Source organism: Rhinoderma darwinii, chromosome 1, assembly GCF_050947455.1.
Source record: "Rhinoderma darwinii isolate aRhiDar2 chromosome 1, aRhiDar2.hap1, whole genome shotgun sequence".
Classification (NCBI taxonomy): Eukaryota; Metazoa; Chordata; class Amphibia; order Anura; family Rhinodermatidae; genus Rhinoderma; species Rhinoderma darwinii.
In genome coordinates, this window is record NC_134687.1 from 22,587,714 (window position 1) to 22,603,981 (window position 16,268).

The 16,268-nt window shown below is 46.4% G+C and overlaps 1 long non-coding RNA gene across 6 annotated transcripts in view; it reads right to left on the minus strand.

Moving 5' to 3' along the window:
- Nucleotides 1–2,331: 2,331 nt before the first annotated feature.
- The window catches only part of LOC142719681 (uncharacterized), a 255,217-nt gene continuing 241,280 nt past the window's right edge, over nt 2,332–16,268 (minus strand). For all 6 annotated transcript variants that reach the window (XR_012872889.1, XR_012872906.1, XR_012872884.1 and 3 more), the window contains 5 exons: nt 8,197–8,296; nt 6,868–6,951; nt 5,801–5,938; nt 4,351–4,528; nt 2,332–3,113 (listed from right to left, as the gene is read on the minus strand). This is a non-coding gene — a long non-coding RNA (uncharacterized LOC142719681). The remainder of the gene's footprint in view (nt 3,114–4,350; nt 4,529–5,800; nt 5,939–6,867; nt 6,952–8,196; nt 8,297–16,268) is intronic.

Here is a 16,268-nt window from a genome sequence, read left to right on the forward strand (position 1 = left end):
TTCATTAGCATCGGTCTGTCGTTCTTCAGACTAAATGGATTTGTTTCGGTTGGCTTTTTCGTTAGCGTTCTTTGGGGCATTTAGAATAGGTGAGTTGGTGTCGCCAAGTACCAAACAGGCAGGGGGGCTGAGATCTGGGGAGGTGAGCCTATTCGCAGATCGGCTGGAGGTATGGTTGCGTCGGTCAAAAACTGACCAAGTAGGGAAGGGAAAACGGATAGTTTTGTTCGCCCTCCCGGGGTCGGTTATGTGCCCAGTAGAGTGCATGCGGGGTTTTACGCAAAACAGGGGGTCTCCAGATTTGCCTTTGTTACGTCATGTGGACGGGTCGTTTTTGTCCAGGTTTCAGTTTGGAGCTGTATTTAAAAAATGTTTGACGGCGGTTGGTGTCGCGGCAGGCTCATATTCATCTCATTCCTTCAGGATTGGCGCAGCAACAGAAGCGGGGCGCTGGGGGTTGGATGATGAGGGGGTGAGGCGTATTGGTCGTTGGGAGTCCAACAGGTTTAAGTCCTATGTCCGCCCCCATATGTTATTAATTTTGTTGTTAACGCTTTAAAAATGTTATATGGTGGTGCCTAATTGTTTTTTCCGTTTCAGATTCGCCTCCGTGTTTGGTGTGGTTGATGGGTCATTCTTACGTGCACTGGGGGGCTTTGAGGGCGGACGTCCGCCCGGATGGTCGCCAGTTGCGCATTCCGCGACAGGATGCGGTTGTGCATTGGCTGGGTTTTAGAGGTATGTCGTGGAGCAGGGTGTTGGCGGAATTCCAGACATATGCTCGGCTTGATAGGGTTCCGGAGGTCTTAGTGTTGCACGTGGGTGGGAATGACTTAGGAGTCCGCCCCTTTCGTGAGTTGGTGCGGGATATCAAACATGATATGTTGTGTTTGTGGGTATCTTATCCCAAGTTGGTGATAGTGTGGTCGGACATAGTCCCAAGAAAGCATTGGCGGTTAGCTAGATCTGTGGAGAGAGTCAATAAGGCTCGCATTAAATCGGGCGGTGTCCCGTTTTGTCGCAAAAAACGGGGGCATTTGCGTGAGGCATAGGGATTTGGAGTCAGGAGTGGGGAATTTCTGGAGGAGTGACGGGGTTCATCTGACCGAGGTTGGCATTGATCTTTGGAGCTTGGCGATAGCAGAAGGCATAGAAAGGGCGGTGGTGGTGTGGAGGAACTCACAGGCTTAAGGTGGTCAAGGCCTGTTTCGCTGTGGCGGGGGGAGTCCTTGAGGCCAGTCAGTACAAAATGGTGGGGGGGTCGCATCGGGGGTATGCGTCCCCCAAAAAAGGTACATGGTTGAAGACTTCATCGGGTGTTATCCCTTTGAAGTGGTCTTCTGGTAGAAGGTATATCACTTGAAGGCTTCATCGGGTGTTATCCCTTTGAAGTGGACTTCTAGTGGTCGGTATATCACTTGAGGGCTTCATCGGGTGTTATCCCCTTGAAGTGGACTTCTAGTGGTTGGAGCCATCTGCAGAGGTGAACGGTGCTTCCGAGCTGGTTTACGGCTGGAGGTAATTAGTGGTTTGCAGATGGCTAACTCGGTGTGTTCTTAAAAAAGGAATATCTGAAAGGGCTTCAAGGACTTCCTCTGCTCGGGTTAATGTTAACGTTAAATTGTTATTTACGTTTCTGACCCATGTTGGGTCATGTGAATTATTAGAAGGAATTCTCTGGTGGATTCCTAACTAGTTATCCGAAGGTTTCGGATTTAAATTGTTTTTATAAAACTGTAAAATTAATAAACGGCTGCTGTGGCCATTTCACATCCAACCTCGGTGTCACGTGTCTTTCCTAAAGGTGGGGGTGGGGGGATAGGATGGGGTAAAGGAAGGTTCGTTAACACACGACTCTACTTAGGCAGGTCATGAAAAGTAATATCTGAAGTAAAAAAAATAGTCCAAACGTATAGTACTAGCAGGACTTTTCTCTCCACTGCTTCTCACGGAATCTGCGACGGAGGCCCCGGGTGAAGCCCCCAACGCAGATAAGGACAAGCCCTTATAGGCAACCCACCGACCCTGTGGTTGCAGGAAATTTCGCTATTGATGAACTTTACTCGCCCTCAATATCAGATCAGTGTTGGTGAAACACCCGGCAGCGCCGCAGATCAGCTGCTTCGTTGTAGCTCCGGCACCGGGACAATTGAACAGCGATCTGGCGGTGTTGTGCGGTTCCAACATCGATCGGATATTGAGTGTCTTTTCTGAGGATAATTTATCAATTTCTAATACCGGGACATAATCCCCCAACCACACCACAATCCAAAACAAGTCCCTTATATATGACAGCAGACATTCTTGTTTTAAGAACATTTATATTCAATAAACAAAATAAACAAGTATCACCGACATGGGGCAAAAATGACATTTACAACAGCCCAGACCTGAGCAGAACAATCACATGAGGAAAGAAGATCACATGTCAAACAGTTCAGCACTCAGAGAGGTCGACGCTGCTGGGGGTCCTGAGCTGCACTCTGCATGTCCAGGTCCAGTCTGAGCTGGTGGGTATGGGCCACTGTGTGATTGGCCAGTGGGTGGGGGGCCGTGGTATTCAGATTGATAGTCCCCGTCCTGCTGAGACAGGGTTGGAGGACTGTTATACGGCTGGTAATGGTCAGGGTGTTGTGGTGGTCCAGCTGTGTAATGTGTCGGGGTAGAAGGACACACCACCCGCCATCTGTGCTGCCCCACATGCTGATACAGGTCCCACGGGTCGTTTGCACCAACAAAGATCTCCACCCCTGCAATCAGCATGTTCTACCAGTGCAGCTGTCGGTCTTCTGGCACATGTCGTAGATGGGGCGCGAGACTGTGAAGGATGACGGCCCCTGGACATTTGTTGCTTCTTCGGGTCAGATAGTTGGCACACTGGTGTTAATCATGGATTGGTTGTGGGCGCCGGGTTGCCACGCCCCATACTACACCGCGGTGCAGGCCGACTTGGCCACGTGTCTGCAGCCACTCACGATGTTGCCAGAATGTTGACCTCTTCAGGGGTTTGTTGCTGGGCGGTGCTGGTGCTACTATCAGATGATTTCTATACTGGTGCCTCAATTTGGGTTTTATCAGAATCCTCCTGTGGATCATCCCGACTGTCAACGGTTCTAGAATGGAAAAGGAAATCATAAACCCAATAATAATAGTAGAAAGTGACATATGGAAGAATGGCCCTCACCCTAGGCCTATGTGGTACATGCCATACTTCCATGCTGGCACTTTCAGGACAGCAAGACTACTTTCTTCTGGAAGTGATGTATGGAAGTATGGGGGGCACCACAGGGGTCTGGGGTACATACTATACTTCCATATGTAACTTCCAGACACAATGAGTCTTGCTATCTGGACCAGTGCCAGCATGGCACACACCACAGAGGCCTGGCATTGCATGGCAGTCTTTTTCATGAACTATATGGCACTGTATAGTAGTATTCTGCGTATACTGGATGACATTGTTATGTGAGCAATGTATGGCAGTATTATTTAGGCACTGTGTTGGGGTACTCGGTGCGCTCTGTATGGCACTACTATCTAGGCAATGTATAGTGGTATTACTATTATATAACGGAGCGATTGACAATCTTCTGACATCTCATAGTGACGGGTCAGAAGTTTGTATTGGTGGGGGTCCGAGCACTGAGACCCCCACCAATCTCTAGAATGAAGCAGCTGAAGGTCTCGTGTGATGCTCAGCCGTTCCTGTCTGTTCTGGTATTTCCGGAAATAAATGTATCTGTGCGGAGTCAATAGAAAGTCTATGAGCCCGTCCTCCGCTACATCGGCTTTCCGGAAAAAGCCGAACAGACAGGAAGCAGCTGAGCGATCACACGAGACCTTCACCTGCTTCATTCTAGAGATTGGTGGGGGTCTCAGTGCTCGAACCCACCAATCCAGACTTCTGACATCTCTCTATGACCGGTCAGAAGTTTGTCAGACGTTTAGCTGCACTTTATAGATAAATGTCATGTTCTTCATATAAAGCTCCAGTTCTCACTATTGCTCTTCACATAGACTGATCTTTGATTCTTCTAAGGCTGAATTCAGATGATTGTAGAGAACGTCCATGTGACGGCCGTTATAACAACCGTGTGAAGGGATCCGATAAAAAATAGAACATGTCCTATTCTCTTCCGTTTTCACAGATCCCTCAATAGACTCAAGTCTCGGGGATCTGTGAAAACGGAACTCGCACGGGGGCACCTCGGATGTGATATTCGTCACGTTTTTCAGGTCCGAGTTCCCCCACGTTGGTGTGAATCCGGCCCTATGTAGTAATTCCCATTGTGAAATATCAGAAGATGGAGTTTTTCTAATTCTATAATGACATCAGCTGGAAATGTTCACCTCACTATAGGGGTTCTGCGTGGATCAGCCGTGTGACTCCCCCAAGAATAACACAACTTCATGTCACTTCATGTCTTCAGCTCCTCATGGGCCGGAGAGAATGATATTATATCGTCTTGTCAGTTTTGCCGCAGCCGCATGAATAATGAGCTCAGAGTTCGGTTCCCAAATCCTTGTGCTGTGAAAAGGAGATTTTCAGTTAGATTTGGAGGCAATGTTACCAGGAAAAGGCGACACGCCGCTGCTCTCTACCCCCCGCAGCCTGGAAAATGGGAAATAAGATCTGAAACTTCAGCGTGAAAATCCATTGGCCGCCAACCAATAAACTGCTCCTGAACCTGTTTCCCGTAGTGAAAACTGCATTAAAAAGGACTCATCAGTGGATACTAGAATTTCACAAGAAATAACAATTCTGCAGAATCTTTTCTTACAACTCTGCGTTGTGTCGTTCCTCTGTTATTCCTCCTGAAAATGTATGAATAAATTGACAACTAGGTGTTACCATTCTCCTTGTCAATAGGGTGTGGCTCTGCACTGCCTGATATTTTCAGCACTGATTGGACAGTTTCAGTTTCTGTAGAAACACGCCCCTATGACACGGGGAATGATAACTGCCAGTTGTTGATTTATTCATACATTACCAGGAGGAATAACAGAGGAACGACGCAATGTAGAGTTCTAAGAAAAGATTCTCCAGAATTGTTATTTTATGGGGAATACAATTATCTACTGAGAAGTCCTTTTTAAAGCAGTTTATACCTATAGCACGTGTGTGTGTGTGTGTGTGCGTGCGTGCGTGTGTGTGTGTGTGCGTTTGTGTGTTTGTGTGTGCGTGTGTGTGTGTGTGTGCGTTTGTGTGCGTGCGTGCGTGTGTGTGCGTGTGTGTGTGGTCCAGACATCACAATTTGTCCCTTGTCAATGTGGCTCAGATTCTTACACTTGCCCATTTTTCCTGCATCCCAGACATCAACTCCAAGAACTGACTGTTCACTTACTGCATAATAAGGGCTTGTTCACACACAACGGAATTGCTGCAGAAATTCGAGCTGAAAAAGGCAGACATTCCGCTGTGGCAAAAACGCACCATTTCCTGAGTTTTATTAGGCAGAAAATGGTGCGTAATTTGCTGCGTTTTTCACAATGTTGGGAGATGGAGACGTCTCCTCTGAAAAACGCAGCAATTCTGGACACTTTCCGCAGCAGGAATTGACATGCGACGGTCCAAAAAATACGCACCGCAGGCCAAATTCTGCTCGGAATATTTCTGCAGCGTGTGGAGGAGATTTGTTAGATCCCATCCTCTTTGCTGCTACTGTATTCTGCTGCGTTTATTCCGTCCGAAATTCCGTCCGGAAAAAAAACGTGTCAATTCCGCAGCGTGTGGAAGAGCCCTATATCCCCCCCTTGTCAGACGCCATTGTAACCAGATCATTAATGTTATTCCATTTACCGGTCAGTGGTTATAATGTTATGGCTGATCGGTGTATATACAATATCTGTCCAATAATCCAGACAGTTGATAATCCGGCGTTCATCAAGTCCAGCGATGTCGGTTAAATTCACTGTTTGATGTATTTTTCTCTATAAACTGAATATAGAATTTATTATTAGATAATAACAAAGAAATAATTTGTGACAATTAAACCCCCCCCCCCCCCATGCTGACGTTCTTTTTAAAGACAAACAATATATATATAATCTCTATATGTTCTGCATTGTATTGTGACTTGTTTGGCTGCTGATCCCCGGGATCCACTACCTCTGGGAGAACATCACATCCTTTACACATTGATCTCCTGATCCCCGGGATCCACTAACTCTGGGAGAACATCACATCATTTACACATTAATCTCCTGATCCCCGGGATCCACTATCTCTGGGAGAACATCACATCCTTTACACATTGATCTCCTGATCCCCGGGATCCACTATCTCTGGGAGAACATCACATCCTTTACACATTGATCTCCTGATCCCCGGGATCCACTAACTCTGGAGAACATCACATCCTTTACACATTGATCTCCTGATCCCCGGGATCCACTACCTCTGGGAGAACATCACATCCTTTACACATTGATCTCCTGATCCCCGGGATCCACTAACTCTGGAGAACATCACATCCTTTACACATTGATCTCCTGATCCCCGGGATCCACTACCTCTGGGAGAACATCACATCCTTTACACATTGATCTCCTGATCCCCGGGATCCACTAAGTCTGGGGAACATCACATCCTTTACACATTGATCTCCTGATCCCCGGGATCCACTAACTCTGGGGAACATCACATCCTTTACACATTGATCTCCTGATCCCCGGGATCCACTAACTCTGGGGGAACATCACATCCTTTACACATTGATCTCCTGATCCCCGGGATCCACTATCTCTGGGGGAACATCACATCCTTTACACATTGATCTCCTGATCCCCGGGATCCACTATCTCTGGGAGAACATCACATCCTTTACACATTGATCTCCTGATCCCTCCGCTGCTTTCTGTCATTACCTGAGATGGATGGTGATAAAATGTGTAAATCACTGGTATATAAAACATAAGGGGCACAATGGGCAGAGACCGGGATTTCTGCGCCTGGAAAGATATTGAAATACAATGAGATTTATGTGGAGTCGCTGTGACTTACATTACAATCTCAGCGTTCAATGAAAACCCAAATCTGACTGAATTCTGCAATATTACATTTTACTAAATAAAATTATCTGAATGTAAATATTCCCACCAAGTCAATACAAAAATAATATACAGTCCATGAAAGTCAATTTATGGGGACCATAATATTACACCCACTAAACGGCTCCTGAAGGGATGAACTGGGGGGACCCACAAAAAAGATCTGTGTCTGCAATCTATAGGGGCCTTATGGATAGTGATTTAATGTGGTTGTATCAGTTAGACATCCCTTTTCTATATGTACTATTAGGGTATACGGATGTCATAGTGGAGCATCTCTTGTCAGGAACCCCCTCTAGTACACGGCCATTTTAACACATTGGTGGGCCCAGTGCAAGGGCTTCATGAGTGCCCCCTCCTAATTATCTTAGACTATGTTCCCACGGGTCAGAATATGCTGTGTAAAAGTATACAGCGTATCCGACCTAAAACCCGCAGGGAATTCCACCCAGAAAACTGCACCAAATTGTGGTGCAGTTTTTCGGGTGCAATCTCCGCTACAAGAAAAATAATAAATTGTATACTTACCGCTGACCAGTCCGGCCTCCGGGGATGATGCTGCGGCCCATGTGACTGCCGCAGCCTGTCATTGGCTGCAGCAGTCACATGTGATGAAAAGTCATCCCAGGAGACCGAGCTAGACGGAAAACAGAAGAATGCGTCGCTATGACAAGTATTAGCTTTTTTATTAAATTTTTTTGAAAAAAGGTTTCTTTTTATTTAATTAGTGATTTTTTTAGCGGCGGAATTGCAGCGGTTCCACCGCAAAATTAACAGCACTTGCTATTCGCTGCGGATTTAACATCCCCATTGTATTCAATGGGGAAAACCCGCAACAAAAGAGCAACGAATCTGCAGCATTAATTGACATGATTTAAACTTCACACTGCAGGTCAATTTATGAAAGGTTTTCGCTGCAGATTTTTTCTACAGCGGGTGCATGAGATTTGTTCAAATCTCATTCACTTTTCGGCTCCTGTAAATACTGTGGAATTTCCACACAGAATTTCATTTGGAAATTCCGCAGCGTTTACGCTACATAGGAACCCGGCCTCACAAGGTCTACAGATTCAATGAAACATCATAAGAACAATTCTATTTAGAGGCAATTTTTTAGACACATTAGTGGGAAAGATTTGGACTCACTGGTGACGTCTTCTATGATTGGAGTCGTTCTCTTTGTTTTCTTCTCTATCCATCCTAAATCGTCATGAGGACTTCTTCCAGACACAACTCAATACTGCCCCTAAAAACAATAGTGCCAGATAGTGACCCCAACAGTTATAATGGCTAAGACGGTAATAATGTCCTGCAGAAGAGAAACTGGGCCCTTAAATAATATACACAATTTACATTTCTTATGTTTGGAACAATCCTGAGATTTATAGTGGGGTTTTTTCCCCCCAAGCGTACATGATGTCACCATAACAGAAAATGAGTCAGAAAATGTCTGGAATAGCAGTTACCAAGATGACAAAGAGGAATATCATGGGTAAGTATATTGTCAGCAACTTCAAATCCCATCTGGGAGAAACTTATATTGTCATACCCCTAGAAGTTACTTATGACGATTTTTCGTTTTATGCTAATTTGTTCTAAATGGCAAACTGGGCATTTTTTTTTACTTTTGACCAAGTGGGCGTTGTAAAGAGAAGTGTATGACGCTGACCAATCAGCATCATACACTTCTCTTCATACATGTCCAGCTATATTCACAGAACAGCGTGATCTCGCGAGATCACGCTGTGCCGTCACTTACTCTCACAGTAATTTTACCGGCATGTCGGGAGAATGAAAAGACATCGCCTCCACTCCGGTAAAGTTACTGTGGGAGTGACGGCACAGCGTGATCTCGCGAGATCACGCTGTGCTGGGAGTATAGCTGGATATGAATGAAGAGAAGTGTATGATGCTGATTGGTCAGTGTCATACACTTCTCTTTACAATGCCCACTTGGTCAAAAGTAAAAAAAAAAACGCCCAGTTGGGCATTAAGAACAAATTAGCATTTGTTTAGGATTAGGTAGGAGATAGGGCACTTATAAACTGGTGACAGAGCGGTTTAAATTACATGTTAACTTTATTATTTGGGTCTTTGCGGTCGCGGCGATACCATATATGTGCACTTTTATTAATTTTTTACACTTTTACTGAACAAAACCACATTTTTATGGGAATTTTTTTTTTTTATATTTTTCAACTGTAATCTTTATTAATCATTTTTACGCTCTGATGCTTTGGTAACTTAGTCCACCAAAGAATTATTTCCTGTCAGTGTAAATCTGGCACATCCTAATAGGTATATAGCCAGGGCAGGCCTAGGGGCCTTTATTCGGCCCACGGCTGCCATGACACCCCATCGGAGGCCGGCGATTGCATTTGCGGGCCGCCGATGGGCGAGAGAGGGAGCTCCTCCCCCTGTAAACAAGTTAAATGTCGCGGTCGCTATTGACTGCAAACTTTGGTTGCTACCGTTGTCTAATGACCGCTGAGTACCCGCTCCCGCCTGCAGGACCCCCGCGCAGGACTTAGACTCGGCTGCCATGAACAGGCGCATTGGTGCTCACTAAGGGGCTAAAGATAAAAATCTTCACTAGTTGATAATTAATGAACATTTCCTCCTCAAATTAAAATATGGCCTTTAAATCTAAGTTTTGAGTTGTCCTCTTGTGTGACGTCACTTATCATTCTCATTATTAGCTCCGGCTCCAGGTAGCGCTTCTGCCGTGGGGTTTGGCCACCATTTGCCACTGTATACCTAAACAGTGCGATACATTGCAGACTTCCGTCACAGGTACACTGCAGAAGTCCTCCGGAAGGCTATAACGTAATGTGAACAGGGTCTAACTTTCAATGAAGCATCACATCAAGTGTATAGTTAAGGCTGTGTTCACACATTGCAGTCATATCATGGTTTTTGCAGCGATTTTCACTACTCAACAAGAACACAGCGGTTTTGCAAAGAAGCTGCATTTTTGCCATGGAATCTTGGCAAAAACATGTGACATGACTGCACCGTGTGAACACAGCCTAAAAGGTGAAGGTAAAACAATGAGAGTGGTGGTGTGAACATGTATTCAGACTACAGAATCCTGAAGAGACGTCATGTAACAAGTATTAGCACATACTAAATTATCATCAGGGAAACAGTGAGTATTTAGACTTACCATCCCCGTCCAGCTACAGTCCATTCATGATTGAGTTTCCGGGATTCTTCTCTTATGTTGGTGGTGACGGAGGTTCTCGGTGGTGATGGGACAGGAGTTTCCATTTCTCTCAGACTTTCAGAGCTGCGGGCCGTGTTGTGAAGACATAATGATGGAGGTTTTTGGATATTACTAGTTTGATGGGAATCTCCATTTGTAGGCAATGATCTCGATGTGATGATGAGATGATAAAAAGTCGTCCAACTCTGGGGGAAGATTTTTCAGCTTTGGGGCCAGTGTTTTTTCTACGGTAGAGACATCTGGAGGCAGAAATCTCATGAAGTCGGGGACTTAGAGACCAAATCCAGGATTCCTCAAAGTCAATTGTGGTTGAGAAGGGATCGGTCTCTATGTCCAGAATTGTTTTTCTCCATTTCCTCATTTTTATTCATCAGTTCATTCTGTGATTTGGCAATGGTCTCCTGATTGGAGCAATTCCTTTTTTAGAGAGTGGACAATTTCTATTACATTCTCCTAGTTGCCTCCTTAACAGATGCTTCATGAACTCCTCAGTCAGCAGAGGATTCAGGGATAAACAAGTCTACTCCATCAGCTGGAATACTGTGAGAGGGAAAGGATGCCTCGTCTATCTTTTTAGATGTAGTTATCTTAGTACTGAGGCCCAGAGAAGAGTCAATTACTAGAGTAAGTTGTCCCAGGGATAGGCATGGGCCCTTTAAGAGTCAGTTCACCAATATAGGACATTTCCATCTGTCATTGATCAGCGGAAGAGACATTAAAGTGTTATGACTAGTTTAGCACTCTAGATCTAGGCCAGACTGTCCATCAGCAGTCAGGATGTGTGGAACTGAGCATGCTCAGTGCGTGCCAGCCTAGAAACAAGGGGGGGCACAGTTACCCGTGTACTAGGAGGATTCTCAGGGGATATAAAATGGGGACCCCAGGCAGCAGTGGAGAGCCCTGGTGAGGGATTTGCAGTCTGGTCTAGGGGTCACGACCTAAAGCACGTTCCATAGTGTAATGGTTAGCACTCTGGATCTCGGCCAGGCTATACACTAGCAGCATGGACACAAGGGTACTAAGGGTAATCAGGAGGGCTGGCCCTTAAAGCAGGGGGCACTCAAGGTACCCGTGTTCTAGGAGTAAACGGGGCATAAAAAGGGGACCCCAGGCAGTGGTGATTTGTGGTTTGGGACCCCTAGCCTTGTCTAGGGGTCACGACCTAAAGAAGGTTCCAATAGTGTAATGGTTAGCACTCTGGATCTAGGCCAGACTGTCCATCAGCAGTCAGGATGTGTGGAACTGAGCATGCTTAGTGCGTGCCAGCCTAGTAACAAGGGGGGGGGGGCACAGTTACCCGTGTAATAGGCGGATACTCAGGGGATATAAAAATGGGGACCCCAGGCAGTAGTGGAGAGCCCTGGTAAGGGATTTGCAGTCTGGTCTAGGGGTCACGACCTAAAGCACGTTCCAAAGTGTAATGGTTAGCACTCTGGATCTCGCCCAGGCTATCCACTAGCAGCATGGACACAAGGGTACTAAGGGTAATCAGGGAGGGCTGGCCTTTAAAGCAGAGGGCACTGAAGGTACCCGTGTTCTAGGAGTAAACGTGGCATAAAAAGGGGACCCCAGGCAGTGGTGATTTGTGGTTTGGGACCCCTAGCCTCGTCTAGGGGTCACAACCTAAAGAAGGTTCCAATAGTGTAATGGTTAGCACTCTGGATATAGGCCAGACTGCCCGTAAGTAGCCAGGGTGCTCAGCCTAGAAAGCAGGTGGGCACTAAATATATTTTGCGGAGAGTGGACTGATAAGCAGCACAGCTGTGGCACTTGTGAAGCCGGAAGCAAACATAGTCAATACATGGCCAGGGTCAGGGCAGACAGCAAATAAGAATAGTCCATAAACAGGCCGAGGTCAGGGCAGGCAGCAAACAAGCATAGTCCATAAACAGGCCGAGGTCAGGGCAGGCAGCAAACAAGCATAGTCCATAAACAGGCCGAGGTCAGGGCAGGCAGCAAACAAGCATAGTCCATAAACAGGCCGAGGTCAGGGCAGGCAGCAAACAAGCATAGTCCATAAACAGTCCGGGGTCAGGGCAGGCAGCATACAAGCATTGTCCATAAACAGGCAGAGGTCAGGGCAGGCGGCAGTCAAAAAGCATAGTCCAAAATTCAAGCCAAGGTCAAAACCGGAAAATCAAATCAATTGGATTAGCAGCTAGTGCACTAAGATGGTATTTGCACGCTGCAGGAGACTCCACCACTAGTCTCTTTTTAGGCGAAACAATATTTTGCCATGGTACTCCTTCTCCGGAAAGATGGTATCTCTGTGGAAGGTGTACCGGACATAGTCTCCCTCATCGCTGACAAACGAACTGCGATTATCCGCCAATGGGGTGTTCAGCATGGCCCTCATCATCCTGCATGATGCACAACCCATAGGCTCCCCTAGTGGGTAGTCATACAGCTGTCTTGCAGTCACCTTAATGCGCGGTGGTAAGGCATATGGTGCACTGCGGACCCTAGATGTTCTTGCCACTGCTGACCTTCTCTGACTTGACAAGATCGATGACTGTCTTGCAAGGAAGCTCTCAAAGGCAGTTGGTCTCCTGGGCAATGGGGCAGTGGTCCGAACCACACCTGATCTTTTGGTGGGTTTTGGTACCTGAGGAACGTGCCTTGCTGCGCAGGTGGTGGCTGCAGGTGTTGGTGGTGGAGATTTTAGTCTCAGGTATCGGCCCGACTCTTTTTGAGGTGTTGTGAACAGCTTTTTAATATATGGCACGAGACTTAAAGCTGCTTTCAGATGTCCAAAAAGGCCAGTCTGCCTTTTTTTAGGCTCCCGGCTGTACGGGGTCTTCCCGGGACGATGGAGATATCTCCGGGGCTGGAACTTTCCACCAGCCCCCGGGGCAGCCATCTGGCTGTCTCTTCCTCCACACACTTGGAAGTGCGGGTCTGGAAGGACTAACACAAATAAAAAAAAATAATAAAAAAATAACAAAGATATAAAACAAATTAGAACCCAGCTGGGACAATCTCAGTAGTGCTTAGCGCTCCTCTCTCCTCGATGCCGGCCTCGCACTGACCGTTCTTGCTGAGTATTCCGTGACTGGGTGACGACGCTTCTGTGATGCTGTCCATGGCAACAAGGTCCTAAGTGGTGCTGCCCATGGCATCCAATCAGATTCTAGCTCTCACCGTACAAGTTGTAGGTTAGAAAATAAAAATGTGTATGGATTGGCATGGACAGATTGTACCCAATGTGTGTTTCTTCCACCTTCTCTGTTCAATGAGGAACCAATAGAGATGCTTTAAAAGTCTAAACACATCCATGTAGTTCATTTCCTTCTGGCAGTAGAGCATGCTGGGATCTGTGGTGCACATTACCTGCGCTGCTGACAGTTAAATAAAAAAAATCAGTTTGATGTTTTCAGTTGAGGGGGATGGGAGAGACGTGATAGCGCTGCCCGCAGTTATTTCTCACCGCCATATATACTGGACATAGGTTATAGGAGTTATGTGCACTGGGATCCTGTGAAGGCCGGATATTGTATTGACAATCACATGTCGCTGGTCCCTGTATAACCACTGACAGGAACATGTCCCATCTTCTCTTCACTGATGCACAGACCACAAATATGGGGGTTATTATTGAGCTCTTACATGTCACACAGGGCGGTCAGCAAACAAAGTGTCCACTGTAATCTATATAATAATGTCAGGTGCCAACCTATCCCGACAGCCGCCCATATGTTGGAAGGCATCACCTTCACTCATAAGGAGACAGACATATTTAACACCACAAATGTCTATGGCAAAATAACATTCACCTCAAATCTATAAAGAAGAGGCTGGACGCAGCCGCAGGGTGAAGGGAAGCCGACATGACCGTCCTGGTAGGGAAAGGGTTAATTAGTTGAGGGAGAGTTGGAAAGAGCTGAAGGAGGGACGGGGAGGAGTTAAGGGGGACGGGGGGCCGTTACTGCGCTTCCCGCTGTTTCGGCATTGAGCCGGAAGCAGCGGGAGGAGTAACATAGAAGCAAGTAAGCTCCCACCCTCCCACCCTTGGTTTGTTACTCCTTAGGTCTTATGTACGTCCGTCTATGAGCGTTGTGTTTTATTTGTGTGCTTATTTAACATGTTTTTCTTTTTTCCGGAGTAGGTTCTGTTGTCATGGCAGCTGGCGGGGGGAGTCCTTGAGGCCAGTCAGTACAAAATGGTGGGGGGGTCGCATCGGGGGTATGCGTCCCCCAAAAAAGGTACATGGTTGAAGACTTCATCGGGTGTTATCCCTTTGAAGTGGTCTTCTGGTAGAAGGTATATCACTTGAAGGCTTCATCGGGTGTTATCCCTTTGAAGTGGACTTCTAGTGGTCGGTATATCACTTGAGGGCTTCATCGGGTGTTATCCCCTTGAAGTGGACTTCTAGTGGTTGGAGCCATCTGCAGAGGTGAACGGTGCTTCCGAGCTGGTTTACGGCTGGAGGTAATTGGTGGTTTGCAGATGGCTAATTCGGTGTGTTCTTGAAGGGAACATCTGAAGGGGCTTCAAGGACTTCCTCTGCTCGGGTTAATGTTAACGTTTAATTGTTATTTATGATTCTGACCCATGTTGGGTCATGTGAATTATTAGGAGGAATTCTCTGGTGGATTCCTAACTAGTTATCCGAATGTTTCGGATTTAAATTGTTTTTATAAAACTGTGAAATTAATAAACGGCTGCTGTGGCCATTTCACATCCAACCTCGGTGTCATGTGTCTTTACTAAGTGGGGGTGGGGGGGATAGTATGGTCTAAGGTTAACACACGACTCTACCTAGGCAGGTCAAAGGATGGATAAGATCAGAATCTATGAATAGGGAAAATGATGATAAACATGAGATCTGTCAGCCAAAGCATTTATACAAAGATCCAATTATGGGGATGGAAAGATCCATTTACTATGATGTAAAGTCCCTGTAAGCCGGGGCGTGCGCTGATGAGGGACGATCTTATAGTAAAACAAATATAGACCCCCCCCCTAGTGTGCAGTAAGACCCTCCTGTGCGCCTCGTGTCTTTCTCCTGGATGCGTCTCCGGCTCCAGACAAGCAGCAATACAACACAGCGGAACATGTGGCAAAAAAATAGTATCCACTGGCAGAATCCTCCTCCTTCAAGTGTCCATTCCAGAATTGAGAACAAGCACTTGGGAATTCCATGGGTAACAGGGAAGGTTTGGTGATAGAAATGTCAGTGCAGACATACCGGCAGTATACGGCTTTCTCAGGACCGGATATTACTAGGAAATGATTGAATAGAAGATTTTTTAACAATCTGACATAAGAGGAAAACTCAAGGACTTGTATCTATAGAAATGTTTCATTATTTAGGGTAAAATGGTTTTTAATGACTGGTTATTATAACCATTTTAGCAACAACATGTCCCCCCTATCTGTGTAAGAAACTATTGGAGTAGACCCAAGTGACGCTACAACCAGAATGTACAGTAGCCCGGGGGATGCAGCTCAATGCCAAGCTGCAGCAGACAAAGCAAAGGAAAGTAACATGAAAACTTCCAGCCCAATATCTTCATAAAAGATCAGACACTGCAGGAGCGCGGCCAATTCATTCCTCCTCATTAAAGGGGTTTTCGTATCTTGGACATTTATGGCAAGTCCTATAATTGTCCGATAGATGCCGGTCCCACCACTGGGACCCACACCCTATTTCTACAAAAGGGCCCCCTGACCTTCGTCCTACCTCTTCCAGCTCCTGATGAGGCCAGGTCACTGTTTGACGAAGTGGTAGGGAGCTACGGAAACAGCGTAGCACGGCGAGCTATGCTGTTTCCGTAACTCCTGACCACCTCGTCAGACAGTGGCGGGGAGCATTGGGAGATGGATGAGATAGGACGGGGGTCAGGGAGATAGGTGTGGGTCCCAGAGGTGGGACCTGCATGTATCGGGCATTTATGGCATAAATATGTGGCTATGCCATAAATGTCCAAGGTGGGAAAACCCCTTAAAGGTTCGTCCAGGACAAGTAATAAAGTCTGTGAAGAGGAATATC